Raw genomic sequence first — 21,860 nt, 5'->3', positions numbered from 1 at the left:
AACCACCACCCCCCCCCCTCGTTTTTGCTTTTTAATCTCTCCTCTCTTTCCCTCTGTCTCCTTTATTTTCCTTCTCTTTCCCCTGCCCATCGCCTATACTACCTTTGTCCAGATCCCCGCCCCCTTCTCTTCCTTCCTCCTATTAGAGTGCATCTTTCTCAGCCCTCTGCCTCCCCTTATTATCACCTCTTGCCTTCTTTCCCATCCTACTGGCATGAATGGCAGAGGACAATCAAATAGTTAGATGGTCTGCCCCTACTTCTATTTCTTTTATTCAAGATTCCTTTATTGTTATACATGAAATGTAATCAGTAATGCACAAAATTCATAAAGTTTTGCTCATTCTGAACTTCTTAGATTTTTCTGATCTCTCATATTGAGCAGGGAGTCACAAACCAATCCAGTTGCAAGGCTAAGTATTGACGCGCAGTAAATAACTCGAGAGACTGGGGCAGTCACTGATCTACAGCCTTTTATTCACATTGGACAAGGACCTCATCCTGTGCTGTGACCCAGGCTTTCTGGGGAAGGGTCAAGGTGTTAGAGGCAGGTCAAAATAGGGAGGAGCCACAGATAGAGTCACAGGATAGGGTGGAACCAGGTAATCAGGAATGACAATAATCCATAGGTTGGCCTATCTTCCAATGGTTAGGAACTACTGTTGGCTTGTACAGGTTTTTCATATCACAGGAGTACAGTATCATGGAAATCAGCCCTAAGCCTACACCAACCAAAATGTGCCACCTACACCAACCTATCCCACTGGGACCTCCCATATGGCTCCTGCCACTGGCAAACACCATGGGTCCAAGGACGGACACATGGAGCTCAGCCTGAGATAGCCTGTACCCGATGGTCAGATATTTAGCAGTTCAGCTGTGCCAGTACCCGACCACCATCTTGACTGACTTCTGCACTTCAAACCACATAGAGCACCTGTGATTCTCCCTGGAACCAGCTGCAAATGGTTCTGTAGAAAATCTTACAGCTAGATGTCTGAAGTCCAATAGCTCACTCTTAACACAGGCTTTATTAGATGCAATAATCTTTTATGTGGCATCTATTGAATGTACTCTGGGAATCCAAATACACTGCACATGCTGGTTGTCAGCTATCCAACCTGCTAGTCAATAGAGAGACCATGGGGTTATTTTGAACTACAGAAAGCAGCACTTTATTCCCCTAAAATTTCAAAAAACCTCAGCATTTTTAGAATGGGTCCAGAAGGGATTTATAGGGATTCTGCCTGGGTAAGAGGGTAAGATGTACAAGTCGAAAAACTCGTAAGATGTAACAGAATACCACACCTACTATTTTTTATAATTAACTTTTGAATACCTTTATTCCACACTGAACAAGCCATGAACGTACACAGCTGAAAGCACACTGGGCATGAAGAATGTCAGAAGCATTTAACTAAAATTAATCGCCATCGCACACCATCGTGAGAGAGTAGCACTCCGCATATCGCAAGGGTGGGAACAGATCGGAATTTGAAATTGAAAGTACGGATTCTAACCATTGTATCTTTGGAAAAATTGTAAGTCGGGCCATCGTAAGTAGGGGAACACGTGTATAAGGAGAGGTTGGACAAACTTGGTTTGTTTCCTCTGGAGAGTCAGAAGCTGAGGCAAGACCTGATAGATTTATAAAATTTTAAGAGGCACAGAGAGTCTAGACACGGAATCTTTATTCCAGGGTAAAAAATGCTGTATCATATATCAGAGGACAGGCATTTAAGTTGCAGAGGGGGAGTTTAAAAGCAATGTGCAGGGTGTCTTTTTAGAGTGTGGTAGGTGGCTGACAGTTGTAGTGTTGGCAGAGATATGATCATGGCATTTAAGAAACTTCTGGATAGACCAATGAAAATGTAGGAAAGCGGGGGATGTATATACCATGTGCAAGTAGCAGAAAATTGGCTTAATTTGACATCATGTTTGGTCCAGACATCGTGAGCTGAAGGACTTGTTCATGTGCTGCACTGTTCTGTGTTCCAATGTGTGAAATTGGTTGAGAGTTGTATTCAACAGAGTATGAAGGGCCATGCTTAGTAATTGGCAGGCAATCCACCCTCTTTCTAATGGGTGGCTCTTCCATTACCTGTGACTTCTTCTTGAGTTGTTCTGCTCCTCTTGTGTCCATCTGCACTTGATCCATTTTCTGCCAAAACATGCCAGCAGGAGAGTATGACTGCTGTAAAACACAAAAGGTCTGCAGTCACTGTGGGTGAAGTGAAAACACAATGTGGAGAAACTCAACAGGTCAAATAGTGTACCTTATATGGCAAAGATAAAGATACATTTTTTAAAATATATGCTTTATTCATGATAAGTTCAAACTAAATTAAATACAATAAAGAAACTGTTCAAGGATTTACATTCATTGTTTCCATCATATCGTGTAAAATATTTACAATATAGGAAAAAAGAACTGTTCAAATGACTTTTACATGGTGATAATCATCTCATCATGGTACATTTTACCTTCTCCCTAATGCTTCATTACTACCCCTGTGGCAACTTGTTGTTCCTCCCTCCTCTCTGCTGGTTTAAGGAGCTTCACCTCAGTGTCAGTCCCTCAGAGTCTGGAAATTGGAGGGTGGGGAGGGGGGGGCCTCTGTACTCCTTTCCCACGGTGCCCTCACGTCGGCTGCACCAAGCTTCAGCGTGCCCCTCAGCATGCAGTCCTGCAGCCTGGAATGTGTCGGTAAAGGTACATCACCAATGTTTTGGCCTTGAGCCCTTCATCAAGGTATGGAAAAATCTCACCAGTTGTCCAAACAAAAATGCAAGGGCAGAGGTTGGGGGAGGTGCATGGTCCCAATGGCAGGAAGTAATAGATGGAGAAGGGAGACAGGGAAGGGAATATAACTGCTCTTCTTTACAGTGAGTTTCATGGCTATATGGGCTTCACTCAATCCTAATTTTTGGACTCCACATTTTCGTATGAGATTGCCAACAACTTGTTTGTGTGTGCAGTGTTATGATGCATATGATAAACATAATATAAGCCTACGGGCTATTCTGAAAACAAGAGGAAAACAAACTGATGCAGTAAATGAACCAGCAAACTACATTCAGTGCCTGACCTGAATTATTTGACTTGGATGTTGGTTGGAGAATTACAACCAGTCCAACTGCCTCACTCCTGATTGTTATTCAGTGACTCATACTGGAAAGTGTACAAGTGGTTATTTGGTGAGGATAGTCCTGGCCCTGAGTGCAATATGTTCAGTGATAATGGCTTGTTGACACTCACTGTGGCTTGTAATAGAGTTCAACAAGGAGTTAATGGGCACAACATTCAACTTGCCCATTTTACATCCGACCTAATTTTCACATAGTGACAAGAAAGAAATATTGGGTGACAGTATCCCACAATTGGATGGTTGCATACCAACTATTTTATCTCCTGGCCAAGAATTCTGTCCAAATTCCTCGGGAAAAGGATAAAGCAAAGGAAATAATGAAAAGTAAAAATTACCATTGGCTTCTTTCATTAATTGTTCTTCTTTCAGTAAAACTAAAGCTTATGGACAATAACAATTTGCAATAAATTGGCTTTCGTCCACCATGACTGGCTTTGCTGCTCAACTATTTTGTTTTCTGTCGGATTTCAATTTGGTCCAAGGAATTCTGTAATTTCTAGACGGCAATTCTAAACTTGGGGATCATCTGCATCTATATCAAAAAGAGATCAGGATTGTAAGCGAAGAAAGAATTGCTCTATAGCCAAGCAATTCCCAAGAGAACCTGGCTGACCAATAAAAAAAAAGGTGAGACATACAATATCTTAGTGTTTTGATGGAAGAGCAGAAGATAAATGGCAGAGTAAAATCTTCAGCAGCTAAAGAAAATTGGAAATACAGCAGTGGTGCCAACTGAAAATTGGCAGGAAGGTTTATTTTCCAAAAGGATGGAATATCCTGCATTAAATCATTTTCTTTAGCAAATATCAATATTACTTTTAAAAGTTATATCTATTAGTAATTTTGCACTTATTTTCAATATTTACTTCCTGATGGCATATTGGGGTTTTTTGGGTTATAACAGGGGTGGGCAACTTTTTTAAAACTTGTATTCCACCTTAAATAATCCCTATGCCATCGGTGCTCTGTGATTAGTAAGGGATTGCTTAAGGTGGTATGTGAGTGGGAAGGGAAGGTGGAGAATCACTGCTCTTGACCTAATTGTTACTGAAATATTTTGCTTGAGAAAAATTGTCATTGGCCCATTTCCTTTGGAGTTCTGAAACTATGCACATAACGAGTCAATTAAGTACGATTAAAATAGTGGCTAGTACAGCAGCCCTGGCAGCACTAACAGGCCACTTAAAAATGGCCAATGGGCCACAGTTGGCCCGGGAGCCGTAGTTTGGCTACCTCTGCTCTAGTCTCTACCAGAGTCAGTGTTATTAAGCATTTCATATTCCAGAACAGTCTGTTCTAGAATACAGTTTGTATTTTCAGTGAGAATTTTCAGTTTATTTGTTCCCCACTCATGCACCAGTGTAAACGACTTCCACCTCTTAAAAGGTCCTAGGTTTCAGACTTCATTTAACCAGCCTCTCCTCTCAGTGTTGGTCCCAGCCTTCATCTTGTTGTTGCTTTCAGATTTGGAGGAAATTCTGTGGTGCACACCCTCTCAACACCACCTAAATCCAAGTCTCTAGATCCCCAGTCAACAGTGCTCTCTTCACCTAACCCATGATCTCCTTCTGCTTCCACATCGTCAACTATTACCTTCTTCCACAAACTCAAACCCAGTCTTTCACTCCCCAATCACCCATTCTTCCTTCCTAACCTCCTGAATATGAGCCCCATAACTTGCCCTCTTGCCATTTTAAAATCATAACATCAAATCTCTGCATTCTCATTCTCTGTCTTCTCCTCTCCCACTGTAACCCGTCAATTAGTAGACCCCCTCTCCCCCCCCTTTCAACACATGCTTAGCAATGGGGAGTTGATGGCAGCAAGCTGTGAGTTTGAGTGGAGAGAGATAAGTGAAGATCAAATTCATGATCCATTCCAGGAGATGCCATTGAGGTTTAGTTATCCAGTATAGAATCCGAATCAGAATGCACTGTCATGACCATGTCATGAAACATGCAGGTTTGTGGCAACATTACAGTGCCCATATTGCTATAAATTATATTTCAAAAATAAATAAGTTCGGGCAATAATAAGAGAAAGTGAGGTAGTGTCCATTCTAATTCCATTCAGAAATCTGATGGCAGAGAGGAAGTAGCTGTCCTTGTGCTGCTGAGTGTTCGCCTTTAGGCACCTGAACCTCCTTCCTGATGGTAGCATGGCCTGGATGGTCCTTGAAGAGAGAGGCTGCTTTCTTTGATGGGTAGAAAACTGATACCCATGATGACACTGGCCGAATTCACAACTCTCTGTAGTTTTTTTCCTTGCCTTTCCATTCGAACCTTCAGACAGTGATCAAACCAGCCAGAGTGCTCTCCATGTTGAAATTTGCAAGTCTTTGGCGACATACCAAATCTCCTCAAACTCCTCATGAAATATTGCCACTGAGAAGACTTCTTCGTGCTTGCATTGATATGGAGCCTCCAGGGCAGATCATCAGAGATGTTGACTCTCAGGAACTTGAAGTTTTTAACCTTTCCACTGCTGACCCCTCAATAAGGACTGGTTCATGTTCTCCTGATTTCCCCCAACTGAAATTCACAATCAGCTCGTTGGTTTTGCTAACATTGAGTGCAAGGTTGTTGTTGAGACACCGTTCAATGAGCTGATCTATCTCCCTCCTGCACGGTTCCTCATTGCCATCTGTAATTCAGCCGACAGTCTGGAACACACTGGTTATTGGTAACAATGAACACATAGAATTAACAAGTGACCATAAAATATTACATACGGTTATTTTTAATAAATATATTGTGTAAACCACTTTGATTTTGGTATTGTGATTTTATGATATCACCTGAACTACTCATCTAGGTTATGACTATTTTTCAATCAATCTGCTTTCTATTCTGCACCATATCTTTTAACGAACAAAACTGAACTGTTGGAGAGTTGATAAAAGGAACAATGTGATTTTATTTTCATAAAAGCAAATAAAGATATAGTTCAGTGAACCATCCACGTAATTTCTAAGTATTGTACAGGTTTTGGATATATTCTTGTTTTGAGTGTTGAATTACAAATATGTCCCAAAAAGCAGAAGAGTTCATTAATTCCTTGTAACTATTGCAATTCAATCTAGTCATAAACTATGTTCAAAAGCAAACTAGGTGTTTCAAAACTAAAACCAGGGTCAGCATTTTTAAACACAATTTACACAGGTGATTGAATTCAGTTTCGATCTATTGATCAAAACTGAATTCAATCTCCCTTAGTGTTTAAATAGTGCCCTTTCCTTCAAACAACCCTGCTTCTGATAACTGTATTGACAATTTTGTGCTATATATTACGGAGGTACAAACTCCAATAAAATGTAAATCACTAAAACTGAAAGCAGCAAAATGGTTTTACAAAAGGGTTCAGTGCCAGTGGAAATTCAAATTTTATATCTATATGTAAACATAATTCAAACAGATTAGTTTCTTTTGGTTGTTGAAGGAGCTTCTTGTTTACATTTTCCAACCAATTTATTATTCTTGACTGCTCACTGCTGGAGTTTGTTAGTTTAAAACAGCTGCAGCTTCAGTTTAAGGGCCTGCTTGTGATGACACTATAATCAAGGATTAAAATAAACCAGTAAACGAATCTCTTTGGGTCACTGTGGGATCTTGTTGTGCACAAACTCACAGTAATATTTATCCAAAAATAACAAAGGAAGCATGGTGGTACCTCTGGTAGAGATGTTGCTTCATACCTTGAAGAGCTCAGGCCCAAAATGTCAGTTATATATCTTTACCTTCTATGGATGCTGTGAGACCTGCTGAGTTCCTCCAGCAGTTCTGTTTTTAATACAATCACAGTGTCTGCACTTTCCTGTTTCACACTTCTCTCAGCTCCATTCACCTGGATAGATCCTGACCTCTGGTGTGCAGTGTGTATATTTCCTCTGGGCACTCCACTTTCCAACTGCAATTTAAAGACATGTAGATTGTTAGGTTAACTGTTGAATCACTGTAAATTTCTCCTAGTACTCAGGTGTGTGGTTGAAACTGGGAGAGTTGATGCAAATGTGGGGAGAATAAAATGGGAATTAATATAAGATTACTATAAATGTTTGCTTGATGAATGATATGGTTGTGTGCTATATAATTCTATGACTTTGTAACAGTTATTCAAGAGTAACTCCCTGGATGGGAAACAAACTGGGGCAGCCTAACCCATAAAAATGTTTTTTTTAGATATTATACATTGCCAATTTGGTATGGTTTTTAATTTAATAGCGATATTTCAATAAAAAATAAGATTATTGTTATGACATAGACCAGCAGTAATAGAAATTCACCAAGACAATGGTATCTTCAAAACAATAATTTTTATTAATAACTATTAACAATATCAAATCTACATTTCTAAACTAAACCCCCAACTATGCACAATTGTGTGTGTGTGTGTGTGTGTGTGTGTGTGTGTGTGTGCGTGTGTGTGCGTGTGCGTGTGCGTGTGTGTGGGGTGGATCCCAAATCATTACGGCTCAGGCACAATTCTGAAGAGATGACTCAAATTCAAAGTTCAGTCTTAAACATCTTGCGTTGAAACTTAGAATTTTTTAATTGATGTTCAGAAGTAATTATGAAGTATTTAGAGACACCTAGTCATCAGACTTCTCAAAACTCGAGTTGCTTTCAGAGAAATGTTTCTTCATATGAATGATTTCACAATTCCTCTCTCTTGCATAGAGGTTATGGAACTTGTAATTTCTGCAATGATTTTACAAACTCAGGCAAGTGTTAAACAAAATAGCCATCAGAATGGTTATGATCCAACTGCAAGAATGATCTTGCTTTCTTTTACCCAGATATGGGTTAGACAACAGTGACCATTACACAAGACACAGCAGCACTACTCTCTCTCTTGACAAAGAGAAACAGTCGAAATGGCCATCCTCTCCCAAGACATTTTAATTCTATGTTCAGACAATTCTGGTTCTTGAGACTAAAATGCTGTTTCAAGTGTCTTTAATCACATGACTGCTTTGATCACTACTAGCCCTGTAGTTTCATTTTCCCAAAAAGATGAGTCAACAAGCAGATGATCATTTTGTTTGAACAGGTGCCTCTCTCAGCGAACACTCTATTGTCTCAGAATTTTAACTGAGTGACAATTCTGGATTTATGACTGCTCCTGGTCCAGACAAGCAGTTTTGTGTGAAACCTTATAACAATTACAGAACAGAAACTGGCCAGTTCGGCCCTTCTTGTCCATGCCCAACACCTAGTCCCATTGACCCACACTTGGCCCATAATCCTCCACATCTCTCTTGTCCATATACCTATCCAATATTTCCTTAAATATTAAAATCGAACCCACAACTACCACTTTGGCTGGAAGCTCATTCCACATTCTGAATGAAGAAATTCTCCCTCATATTTCCCATAAACCTTTGCAACTTCAATCTCAATCTGTCCTCTTATTTGAATCTCCCCCACTCTCAATGGAAAAAGCCTGTCCACATTGACTCTATCTGTCCCCCTCAATTTTAAATATCTCTATCAAATCACTCCTTAATCTTCTATGCTCTGGGGAATAAAGTCCCAGCCTGCTCAACCTTTCCCTGTAACTCAAATCCTGAAACCCAGGCAACATTCTTGTAAATCACCTCTGCACTCCCTCTATTCTGTTCATAGAATTTGGTGACTAATTATTCACATCAATATCCATTTTTATCTGTTCTGACATAAAATGGAGCTCAACTGCTCCTTCTATCATGAAATAGTCTCTGAAGTGCTTGGGAAATGTTGTATTTGTTTTGTTACTTTGCTCAGTACTTATAAGGATACTCTGCTCTCAATGGGTGACCTGACTAGGTTACCGCTGATTTGCTGAAGGCTACTCTAAAGTTTCCAGAATTACTCATAATCAGCTTTGCAATAGAGGCTAATAAGCAATAATTCTAGCAAATGTAAAGTGCTATATTTTTTAAAGACAATTCATCATTCAATTTCCATCTGCATTCAGTAATTTAGATGGAGAAAACTGAAGCATGGGATGGCCTGTAGGAATGCAAGCAGTTGGCACACGAGTGAGAATTATCTCTGAAAAGTGAACATTTTTGTTTGTTTTAAATGAGAGCGTATATGAATTATACTATGGAACCAGAGAACATTACAGCACAGAAAACAGGCCCCTTCAACCCTTCCTAGTCCCACTGAACTGCATCCAGTTCATAGCCCTCCTTACACTTCCATCCATGTACATGTCCAAATTTTTCTTAAATGTGAAAATTGAGCGCACATTCACAACTTTAGCTGGTAGCTTGTTCCATACTCCCACCAATCAGTGTGAAGAATTTTTCCCCCCTCCAATTTTTCCCCTTAAACCTTTTCCATTTCACCCTTAACCCATGTCCTCTGGTTTGTATCCCACCGACCCTCAGTGGAAAAAACCGACTTGCATTTACTCCATTCATACCCATCATAATTCTGGATACCTCTATCAAACCTCCCCTCATTCTTCCATGCTCCAGAGAATAAAGTCCTAACCTGTTTAACCTTTCCCTGTAACTCAGTTCCTGAAATCCTGGAAATATCCCAGTAAATCTTCTCTGCCCACTTTCAATCTTATTGCTATCTTTCCTGTAGGTGACCAAAACTGTACATAGTAGTCCAAATTTGGTCTCACTAATGACCTATGCAATTACCATAACGTCCAAACTCCTATACTCAATACTTTAATTTATGAAGGTCAATATGTCAGAAACTTTCTTTACAACTCTATCAACCTGTGATGCCACTTTCAGGGAATTATGTATCTGTATTCGCAGATCCCTCTGTTCTTCCACACTCTTCAGTGCCCTACTATTTACCTGTATGTCCTACCTTGGTTTGTCCTTCTAAAATGCAACACCTCATACTTGTCTGATTAAACTCCATCTGCCATTTTGCAGCCCCTTTTTCCAGCTGATCCAGATTCCTTTGCAACCTTCGAAAGTCTTACTCGCTGTCCACACCTCCAATCTTATTGTGATCTGAAAACTTGCTGATCCAATTTACCACATTATCATCCAAATCATTGATATAGATGACAAACAACATTGGACCCAGCACAGATACCTAAGGCACACCTCTAGTTACAGCCCTCCAGTCTGAGAAGCAATCATGTACCACTACTCTCTGGCTTCTCCTGTATAGCCAATGTTGAATCCCATTTACTACCTCACCATGAATACCAATCATCTGAACCTTCCTGACTAACTTTTATGTGAAACCTTGCCAAATGCCTGACTAAAGTCCATGTAGACAACTTCCACAGCATTTCCTTCATCAACATTCGTGTTAACCTCCTCGAAAAACTCTTTAAGATTGGTTAAACATGACTCTTCATCCACAGTGCCATGTTGACTATCCGTAATCGTTCCCTGGCTATCCAAATAATTCTATATCCAATCTCTTAGAACACCTTCCAATAATTTACCTACTACTAATGCCTGAATCATCAGCCTGGGTTAATTTTGGAGCCTTTTTTAAACAATGGAACAACAGGAGCTACCTCCGGTCCTCCAGCACCTGTAGCTAAGGACATTTTTAATATATCTACCAGGGTCCCTTCAGGGGACTTCAGGGGTTTCTACGAGGCTCTAAAGGCTGCGTACGGCCCCTCACCCCAAGTCCAAAGCCCGCTGCGCAGCTCAGACGGCAAAGTCCTCCTCAGCGACAAGATCTCCATCCTCAACCGATGGTCAGAACACTTCCAATCTCTTTTCAGTGCCAACCGCTCAGTCCAAGATTCCACCCTGCTCCAGCTCCCTCAACAGCCCCTCAGGCTAGAGCTGGATGAGGTTCCCACCCTGGATGAGACATATAAGGCAATCGAACAACTGAAAAGTGGCAAAGCAGCAGGTATGGATGGAATCCCCCCAGAAGTCTGGAAGGCTGGCGGCAAAACTCTGCATGCCAAACTGCATGAGTTTTTCAAGCTTTGTTGGGACCAAGGTAAACTGCCTCAGGATCTTCGTGATGCCACCATCATCACCCTGTACAAAAACAAAGGCGAGAAATCAGACTGCTCAAACTACAGGGGAATCACGTTGCTCTCCATTGCAGGCAAAATCTTCGCTAGGATTCTACTAAATAGAATAATACCTAGTATCGCCGAGAATATTCTCCCAGAATCACAGTGCGGCTTTCGCGCAAACAGAGGAACCACTGACATGGTCTTTGCCCTCAGACAAATACTAGAGCGCATCAGATGTCCCCCAAAGTTCCTCAACATGATTATCCAACTGCACGAAAACCAACAAGGTCGGGTCAGTTACAGCAATGAGCTCTCTGAACCCTTCTCCATTAACAATGGCGTGAAGCAAGGCTGTGTTCTCGCACCAACCCTCTTTTCAATCTTCTTCAGCATGATGCTGAACCAAGCCATGAAAGACCCCAACAATGAAGACGCTGTTTACATCCGGTACCGCACGGATGGCAGTCTCTTCAATCTGAGGCGCCTGCAAGCTCACACCAAGACACAAGAGAAACTTGTCCGTGAACTACTCTTTGCAGATGATGCCGCTTTAGTTGCCCATTCAGAGCCAGCTCTTCAGCGCTTGACGTCCTGCTTTGCGGAAACTGCCAAAATGTTTGGCCTGGAAGTCAGCCTGAAGAAAACTGAGGTCCTCCATCAGCCAGCTCCCCACCATGACTACCAGCCCCCCCACATCTCCATCAGGCACACAAAACTCAAAACGGTCAACCAGTTTACCTATCTCGGCTGCACCATTTCATCAGATGCAAGGATCGACAATGAGATAGACAACAGACTCGCCAAGGCAAATAGCGCCTTTGGAAGACTACACAAAAGAGTCTGGAAAAACAACCAACTGAAAAACCTCACAAAGATAAGCGTATACAGAGCCGTTGTCATACCCACACTCCTGTTCGGCTCCGAATCATGGGTCCTCTACCGGCACCACCTACGGCTCCTAGAACGCTTCCACCAGCGTTGTCTCCGCTCCATCCTCAACATCCATTGGAGCGCTTACACCCCTAACGTCGAAGTACTCGAGATGGCAGAGGTCGACAGCATCAAGTCCACGCTGCTGAAGATCCAGCTGCGCTGGATGGGTCACGTCTCCAGAATGGAGGACCATCGCCTTCCCAAGGTCGTGTTATATGGCGAGCTCTCCACTGGCCACCGTGACAGAGGTGCACCAAAGAAAAGGTACAAGGACTGCCTAAAGAAATCTCTTGGTGCCTGCCACATTGACCACTGCCAGTGGGCTGATAACGCCTCAAACCGTGCATCTTGGCGCCTCAAAGTTTGGCGGGCAGCAACCTCCTTTGAAGAAGACCGCAGAGCCCACCTCACTGACAAAAGGCAAAGGAGGAAAAACCCAACACCCAACCCCAACCAACCAATTTTCCCTTGCAACCGCTGCAATCGTGTCTGCCTGTCCCGCATCGGACTTGTCAGCCACAAACGAGCCTGCAGCTGACGTGGACTTTTTACCCCCTCCATAAATCTTCGTCCGCGAAGCCAAGCCAAAGAAAAGACCAGGGTCACTGCAATTTTTATACTAGCCTCCCTCAAGTTCAAAGGGAATGTTGTCAGGTCCTGGGGATTTACCCACTCTTATTTGTTTGAAGTCAGCAAGCACCTCCTCCTCTTTAATCTGTATAGCCTCACTGCTTGTTTTCCTCACTTCCCACAACCAAATGCCAGTTTCCTGAGTACATGCTGATGCAAACAAAAAAACATTTAAGATCTCTCCCATCTCTTCTGGCTCTAATGCAAAGTTGACCACTCTGATCATCAAGGGGATCAATTTTGTCTCTTATGATCCTTTTGTTCTTAATATGTCTGTAGAAACCCTTAGGATTTTCCTTCACATTGTCTGCCAAAGCAACCTCATGTCTTTTTAAACTTTAAGATTTCCTTCTTAAGTTTTTCTCGCATTTTTATACTCCACAATTACCTTATTTGCTCCTTGTTGTTTACAACTGCAAATAGACTGCTCTTTTCATCCTAACCTGATCCCCAATATCCCTCAAAAACCAAGATTCCTTATGGTTGTTAACTTTGCCTTTAATCCTCTCAGACTTTCATCTTTGAAGGCCTTCCATTTACTGAACACCTCCTTGCCAGAAAACTAGTAGTCCTAAGTTGTGCTTTCTAGATCCTTTCCAATTTCCTCAAAATTTGCCTTTCTCCAGTTTAGAATCTCAACCTGAGGATCAGATCTATCTTTACCATAATTAACTTTAAACTACAGTAATGGCATTATGATCACTGGATGCAAAATGTTTCCCTACACATATTTCTGTCACCTGGCCTGTCTCATTCCTTAAGAGGAGATCCAATATTGCACTCTCTCCAGTTGGTATTGATTTAGAAAACTTTCCTGAAGACATTTGACAAACTCCAAGCCACCCAGACCTTTTACAGTACAGGTGTTCCAGCAGTGGCGTCACTAGGGTTGCTGTCACCCGGCATGGAAAAACTCATAGTGTTCCCCCTCCTCCCCATGGATTGAGTGTACAAGTGTACTGAGCAAAGACAAAACAGGTATGTGTTCTGTGTATGTCAGGGTTGGTGGCAGCAGCCCTGAGCTTGGGCAGGGGGGTGGCAACAGTGGCATCGCTAGAGGGGGAGCAGGGGGAATGACTGCTCCCCCTGAGCATATACTTCAAAAGGGGTGCCTTTTCAATAATTTTTTAACTCTTTAGTTTCCTTGTGCGATAAAAGTCAAACCTCTTTTTTTTTACTTTATCACATGGCCTTGGAAGAACTTTCTGGATTAATTAATTACTTTATTCAACCAACCTCCCAGTGTTTTAAAGTGTGAGTTCAGTCTCCCGTGATGTGCTAGTGGCCAAAGGCAGCCTGGGGAACCAAAACAAACCATGGCGACATCACCTCCTCTCTGACGCTGGATTATCCCATGGAACTTCATCTTTTTCATGTCACAAGTCACAACCCAGGCCACGCCTCTTCACTCTGCTACCATCGAGAAAAAGGTGCAGGAGCCTAAGGACAAGCACTCAGCGGCACAAGGACAGCTTCTTTCCTGCTGCCATCAGATTCTTGAATAATCAATGTAGAAAAGACACTGCCTTACTTTTCGTGCACAATTATTTTTATTTCTTTTATTATAATGTTGTAAGATGGTTATAATATGAATGTTTGCCCAACAATGCTGCCGCAAAACACCAAATTTCATGACTTTTTCATGACAATAAATTCTGATTCTGAGGACGTCAAGGATCCAGTTGCAGAGGGGATGCAGAGTCCCATGTTTTGGAGATTTGGCCAGTACTGAAGGTATGATGATGTTGAAAGCTGAACTGTAGTTGATGACAAATAGCCTGATGTACATGTTGCTGTAGTCTAGGTGATCCAGAGCTGAGTGGCATCTGGTGTGGAGTGATTGTGATGGGAGGCAAATTGCAGTGGGCCCAAATCTTTACTAGATGTGAGTAAATTCTGGCCATGACCAACCTACCAAAGTATTTCATAGCAGCAGACGTGAGGGCTACTGTGCGATAGTCGTTGAGGCTGTTCACCCTGCTCTTCTTGGGCACTGGGATGATTGATGTCCTTTTGAACCAGGTGGGAACCTCTGACTGCAGCAGTGAGAGATTGAAAATGTTTGTGATCACCCTTGTTAGTTGGTTGGCACAGATTTTCAGCACCTTACCAGTACGCCATCAGGGCCTGACACCTTGCCAGGGTTCACTCTCTCGAAGGATGTTCTGATATTAGGCACAGAGCCACATATCACAGGGCCGTCAGATTCTGCAGGGATTCTCATTGGTATCTTTGAGTTCTCTTTCTCAAAGCCAGCAGAAAATGTTCGTGGTTGAAGAAAAGATTTGAAAAATAAATATCTCATAATTTAATTCAATTGAATTGAATGAATTCAGGATATGTTCAAACTGCTCCAGCTAAATTAATTTTCCAAAGGAAATCAGAATAATAAAATATTTAGAAATAGCTCAGAAGCAAAAAAAGGAAATTGGAAATAATATACTGTGTACGTTATTATTTTACAACACACTAATGACCATGTATGCGGTTAATTTTCTTAATAAATTTAAAGAATTACAAGTTGTAAGGTTTGTTTTATAAAGACAACCATGGAAACAAATATAATGGAATTTCTCAACAAATTCTGAAAGAACTGACAAATGCTTTCATAGTTATTCAACCATGAAAACTATGAGAAGGTGCAATAGAACAATGCACAAATAAAGAAGATGGGCTAATAGTTTCTGACTCGAAATGGAATGTCCACTGTGAATTATTGCAAGCTGGCACCATTTGTACAGGTTGAAAAGCGAGAGCATTTTTCCAGCTTGTCAGTGCTAGTAATAGTTCATTCAGTTGAATGATACCTCTAAATGCTCTGTTGCAAGTATCTCTCTCTTGCCATGAGGTGAAATGTATTAGTCTGTACCTAGGGATGAGGTGCATGCAGGCATATCATTTGACACATGCCTATATGTCCTGAATATAGTGCGCTAGTATGTGATTTGTTTTATTGCCCAGTTCTGCTTGGTGTCTACATCAGAAAGTCTATGTGAGAAAATTATGTGGATATTGCTCAGGTCTTTCTATTCCATCTTATCTACAGTATATCAAAATATGTAATTGATGTTTCAAAATAAAATCCAAATAATCTTTCAAGCCTCAGGATTTCCTTGGCATAATATAATTGTGCTTTGAACATCTTATAACCATTGGCCTGCCTCCGGCAGAAATGGTCAGCTTTGTGGGTATGCTATAAAATGCAGTGAGTTTGCTGGAACAACCCATCTTCTGATGTAACGTATATCACGTAAAATTGCAGATTCATAACGGGGAGTACAGATTCCTGAATTATGAAATATTTGTTATTTAGTAATGACTAATTACTAATGGTGCTGTAAAGGAGCAATGCAGGTTACTTATATACTGTATCTTGAGTTAGAGCTGGTTTATTTGAACTTAAAGGCAACAAAACAAAGTAATAATTTCTGAGTATGATGTTATTTTAGTACTTATTTACCTTGCTAACATATTGTGAATATTAAAAACTAATTGAAATAAATGCATTGTGGGCTACTGGAAAGGTTTTGGTGATTCAGGTAACCGATATCCAACTTAAAAATGCGATTTAAACGAAGAGAATTCTGGAAACACCTATCAGACCAGGCTGCATCTAAGAAAGGGAACAAGAGTTAATGTTTCACAACAGCTACTTTTATTTCGCATTTCCAGAATCTACAGATTTTTATTTTTCAACTGAAAGTGTAGTTATTCATTTATTTAGACAAGCTGCAGGAAACACTGAAAAAATAGTGCAATAATCCAGAAGATTATTGCAAGAAATCAAGAATTTAGAGGATGGGCAGATGTCAATTACTTTCTTAGCTGCATCCTTGCCCGATATTCTACCTGATGTTTATTTTTATGATAACATTATGGATTTTCCCAATGCCATATGTTTTGTTGTTGGATTAACCAGGTAATTAAGTCATTAGAAGGTACAAGAAGTCCCCAGGCTACAGCAGAGTTCCATTCCTGAACAAAGTTTGTAATTAGACCAGTTCTTATGGTGGAAATGAGCAAATACAGTGTGTGGGAGAGGATCACAGAAACAGCTGCGATGATGGAGTGAGCAGGCAGAGGAAGCATGGCTGCCTGATGGCATCAGCGACTCAGTCAGTGAGTGAGTCTGCTCAGTGCTCACAGCTCTGCTCAACATGAAGGGTGGCATGTTTGGTTTTGCAGATAGTGCAATGCCAGCGACTCAGGCCCAAATCCAACAATGTTTGTTAGGAGTTTATGTGTTCACCCCAGATCCATGTAGGTTCCCCTGCCACTCCCCACCCCCCACCCCCACCCACCCTGGGTGCTCCTGTTTCCTCCCATCCTCTGAAAACATACAGAGTTTGAAGGTTCATTGGTGTATATGGGCAGCACGGACTCATCAGCCTGAAGTGCCTATTACCGGGCTATATAGCTACAAACAAAAACCACACAAATGCTGGAGAAACTCAGCAGGTCAAACAGTGCCTTTATGTGGCAAAGGTAAAGATACATCACCAACATTTCAGGCTTGAGCCCATCCATCACGGACATTTCGGGCTCGAGCCCTTTCATTTTACCCCAGGCTGCATAAATCTAAATTAAATTGTTGCTGGTTAGGGCGTTGTGTGTGGCAGGACAAAAAAAGGCACGACCAAATGTCTCATGCCCAGCCAGCCCCCAGCAGCTGGCAGATCCAATCCCCTTCATCCCACCTGTCTCCTGAACGCTTAGTCGTCAGTCGGATGTTTGCAGCCTGGGCAGAACCTGTATTTTAAAGATTCAGAGAGTAATTTTAATGTCCAGAGAGGGATGGAAAAGTAAAATGTTAAGTCTTAAACGTGAACCCTTTGAAGCCCCAGTTAAGGATTACTCTAGCAGCTTTCTATTCAAAATGTGGGGAGCGGTGGCCCCCTGTATTTCCTGTGCCAGTAGCAGTCAGTGGGTCTTTTCCAAAGGCTGTGGAAGACCACAGCTCAGGAGGAGCAAAGCCTGTTCAGAGGCCTTGTTTCCTTCCATCAGTGATGTCTTCCCAACCTGTCAAGTCAAGCCACATTTACCACTCCTCACCCCACAATTACTGGCCGCCTCCGCCTCCTACCTGGGCAACGACGGGCTCCCTTGTGCATCGAAGTTGGGGGGGGTGGGGGAAAGGTCAGGTCCAATCCAGGTTCACTCATTCATCCTCCTATCTTTTTGCTCAATGATGTGTAAAAGGCCGGATCTGGGCCTTGAATCAAGGTCGAGGCCGAGGGTATTGGGATAAAGGCAGGGCAAAGAGGGGCCGAACAGTAGCGGTCGCGTCTGCACCTGCGCCGCCGGGACTGGGGCTTTCTGGGAAAGCGCGGGCGCGTGACGTCACCGAGTGCCGCTCTCCGGGGAGTTTGGCGCCATTTCCAGCTCCTGCGGCGAAGGCACGTGCTCGGCGGCGGGAAAAAAAAAGAAAAAGGCAGGAAGTCGAGGGGAAAACCACCGAAAAGTGAGTCACGGAGTGAGAAGGGGAAGGGGAAGCCCGGGTTGGGGGGGGGGGGGAAACCGGGCCAAGTTGGGGTTGGGTCAGGGCAGGCGGGGCGGCAGGTTAAGTCGGGGGGAGAAAGCCGGAGGGGCCGGGGAGACAGGTAAGGCCGGAGGAAAGGGGAGGTGAGGCGAAGGGAGGCTGGGGAAGATGATGCCAGGGCGGCCAAGGCCAGGGAATCCGGGTGGGGGGGGCATGGGGAAGGGGGGGGCATGGGGAAGGGGGGGGGCATGGGGAAGGGGGGGGCATGGGGAAGGGGGGGGCATGGGGAAGGGGGGGGCATGGGGAAGGGGGGGGCATGGGGAAGGGGGGGGCATGGGGAAGGGGGGGGCATGGGGAAGGGGGGGCATGGGGAAGGGGGGGGGCATGGGGAAGGGGGGGGCATGGGGAAGGGGGTCATGGGGAAGGGGGGGCATGGGGAAGGGGGGGCATGGGGAAGGGGGGGGCATGGGGAAGGGGGGGGCATGGGGAAGGGGGGGCATGGGGAAGGGGGGGCATGGGGAAGGGGGGGGCATGGGGAAGGGGGGCATGGGGGAGGGGGGGCATGGGGCAGTGGGGCAGGAGCCGAGACACCAATAGTTCATTGGACATTGTTTTTTTCATACTTGGTTCCAATTCAGGTGGCTAAATGTGCAAAAAAAACTTTTGCTTTATTTCTGGTAAGTAGGTCATTTATTTTAAATTGGTAAAATGCAATTATCATCTATTTCTTTATTTGTTGATAATTAGTGACTACAACCGTGCAAGAATTTGTCATATTATTAATTTATACCACGCCAAATCCAATATGTTGTCCACCATGGGCAAGGCCTTCTTGTCACCATTTTTGGTGAGCCCCTGCACCTAAACAATTAGCACTCCTCCCCTGATCTTGAAGCTGGCATCTGCAGCGTCCATTAAACTTCATGATTAAAATGACTCCTGGCCACACATTTATTAAGCCTGTTGAAATTTGGCTTCCTGCAACATTTCAATTGTTTGAAAAAAGCAGGATCTTTAATGAAAAAGTGCTACTTTCTATGGTGATTAATTGTAACTGAATAATGTTGCCAAATACAACAGATGCCATGTACCATATTGATGTGAATTGAATCTGACATTTCCAGCACCCAGCATGGAGAGATGATGGAGAAATTGCATAGATATGAGGCAAATAAACATTTAATTACATTATTTTTGAGGTGGGGGGGTCTGCTGTTAGATGCCAAAGCAATGAGTCTGAGGCCATGAACAAAGGATGAATTTGAGCAACCATGTGTTGAATAAATAAATCAGTCTGCAATTTTATGATGAACACTGTATTGTTGATTTCATAGAATCTTTATCTGGCATACATAGATATAGACCATTCAATTCCATGTGATAACCTGTTGTTTGATACTGGCTCTATTTTGTGTTGCCTTCTCTTCCTCTTTGCTGGTTGCTAAATTGTACATTATGCAGCATAAATTGATGAAGCAAGTGACCTGTGAATGCCAGAGGATGTCTGAAATGATACAGTTAGCTGAATGTTATTTTGAATCGAAAGTTGCCTCTACCTCGTGCCTTACGCTGCCATAGGTTTCGCTACAGGGGCACTCCGCTGCAGTCTCTGGAGAATGTACAGGAGTCAGATGCACCTTAACTTCCAATGTCCACCCACTGAGATAGGGCAAACCTCTGGGCAGGTGTGACTGTTTTACCATGAAGGAGTATGTGACCTCCTGGTATAACTAGTATTGATCTTGTGATGGTTGAGGGATGGAAACTTCTATGACTCCTGAAGAATTCTGGTTTAATCACAACCTCTTTTCGCTGCTACCTTCAGGCAGGAAATACAGAAGCCTGAAGTCCAGCAGCTCGAGGTTGAAGAACAGTTTTTACCCAAGAAATTTCAGGCTCCTGGACCTCCTTGTTCTACGCTAATGTTGACAATTTTTTTTTCACCCACTGATGCTAGTTTACCTGCTGAGTTTCTCCAGGAGCTTGTGTCACTCTTTACCTTCTTCACCTCACTGATTCAAGTGAAAATCTAGATACAGTAAAAGTCCTGTTATCTAGAATTCAAGCAACTGGCAAGAGTCATGGAAAATAAATAAGTAAAAAATACAACAGTTTAAAATTGGTGAGCCTCACTGATAATTCACCAACATGCAGTCTCAAGAAACTGGAAAATTCACTTCTCCGACATCTACCAATCCCCATAGGTGCTGGATATATGGGGGTTTTACTGCACTAAATTAATGTTGCAAGAGTACCTGGCTCCATCACCCTCTTAAGCTAGAGTTCTGTTCGCTGTCATTATATGCTTTCATTTTCATTTGAGTGGAACTGTAACTTTCAGAGAACAAATCAAACTGCAGGCCCTGGAGATTGACTGGCTGAGGACAACGCGTACCCAAATTCAATACTTCTGAGAAGAGAGGAGGTGCCTGGAGGCACAGGTGTGGAGACCATATGACCAACATGATAAAGCAAAAGTACACTCTTTGCTCAGGGGCTGTTTTTTAAGGAGACATTTCTTGGAGAAACATCCTTTGAAGGGATACTATGCTGAAGTGGCCTCGTGTGATAATAGACAATGTCTGATTTCTCTGTGTTAAGGGAGTGAGTATGCCACACCGTGACCAAAAGACACTTGGAACGGCTGATCCATGAAAGAAGAAGAAATAACTGCATTTTGGCTGACTCATAAAAGGGATCTGGAAGCTTTGTGAGAATCACTTGCTTTGTGTCGCCTATGCAAAGAGAAGGGGAATTTTGATTGCCACCCATCTGAAAAGGAAATTTCTGTGGAAGCATCTTGACAAGGATTTTGTGAGTTTATAAACAGTCTGTCATCCTGGTGTCATCCTCCCACTTCGAGAATTTCTTTCCATCGATTTAAAGCCTGAATGTCAAAACAGGATTTTCTATGGCTGAACTTTGAACTGTCTTTTCAGAATTATGCCTGAGCTATAGTGGCTTGAGATATCTCCCTCTCCCTTGATGTGTTAATAAATAAAAATATTATTTTAAATATAACACTGTCTGGACTAATTTCTATTGCTGTCTGGTGTGTAACAGTGGGTTATTAAGGTGTTCAGTTATGTTGCATGGGTTCTTTCCCCTCATCTGCTCTCTGCAGGAAGAGGAAAGATTCTTCTTCCTGACTGCAGAGTACCAGTGTCCTCATTGGTGTCCCAGTGTCCTCATTGCAGTGTCCTCATAGGTGTCCCAGTAACTGAGCAAGCTGAGAAATGATGTAGAACTAAAACAACTCAAGAATTAGGAAGTATGCTGTATTAGTGACCCTGCCCTGTGTTGTCACAACAATTCAGGCACGAGTGCCAGCCTGAAGATTTGATTTCTCCTCAAACAACCATCTTATTAATGCTTCCCTCTGTTCGCACCATTCTTTTGAATGGTCGAGGTAGAATCGCTGGTGCTGTAGGGGCCTTGTGTGGAAGGGATCCTTAATACCCCCTGTCATGATAATGTCACATCCGTGACAAGTTTTAACAAATTTCTCTGCGTCTTTATCACAACCTGGCCACCATACCTTGGTCCTGAGGTTTTGCTTGGTACCAACAATACCTAGGTGTCCTTCATGCGCTAAGGATACGATCTTCGGTCTCAATCTTTGCGGAATCACCAATCTGCAACCTCTTAATACACACTGTCCGATGCAACAAAGTTCATCTCTAATGGGAATGTAAGCCTTGTGAGTACACTTGTCCCATT

The 21,860-nt window shown here is 42.7% G+C and overlaps 2 long non-coding RNA genes across 2 annotated transcripts in view; one reads left to right on the top strand and one right to left on the bottom strand.

Annotated features, from left to right (window-relative positions):
• LOC138744149 (uncharacterized) overlaps positions 1-17,951 on the bottom strand; it is a 36,723-nt gene extending 18,772 nt beyond the window's left edge. Inside the window, exons 1-3 of the long non-coding RNA XR_011345318.1 lie at positions 17,745-17,951; positions 6,885-7,054; positions 2,101-2,193 (exon numbers count right to left, since the gene is read on the bottom strand). This is a non-coding gene — a long non-coding RNA (uncharacterized lncRNA). The remainder of the gene's footprint in view (positions 1-2,100; positions 2,194-6,884; positions 7,055-17,744) is intronic.
• A 124-nt stretch (positions 17,952-18,075) lies between these two features.
• LOC138744144 (uncharacterized) overlaps positions 18,076-21,860 on the top strand; it is a 57,448-nt gene continuing 53,663 nt past the window's right edge. Inside the window, exons 1-2 of the long non-coding RNA XR_011345317.1 lie at positions 18,076-18,122; positions 18,779-18,817. This is a non-coding gene — a long non-coding RNA (uncharacterized lncRNA). The remainder of the gene's footprint in view (positions 18,123-18,778; positions 18,818-21,860) is intronic.

The sequence above is a fragment of the Narcine bancroftii genome, chromosome 10, assembly GCF_036971445.1.
Source record: "Narcine bancroftii isolate sNarBan1 chromosome 10, sNarBan1.hap1, whole genome shotgun sequence".
NCBI lineage: Eukaryota > Metazoa > Chordata > Chondrichthyes > Torpediniformes > Narcinidae > Narcine > Narcine bancroftii.
Note: the sequence above shows the minus strand (reverse complement) of the source record. Positions and strands in the feature narration are given on the sequence as shown.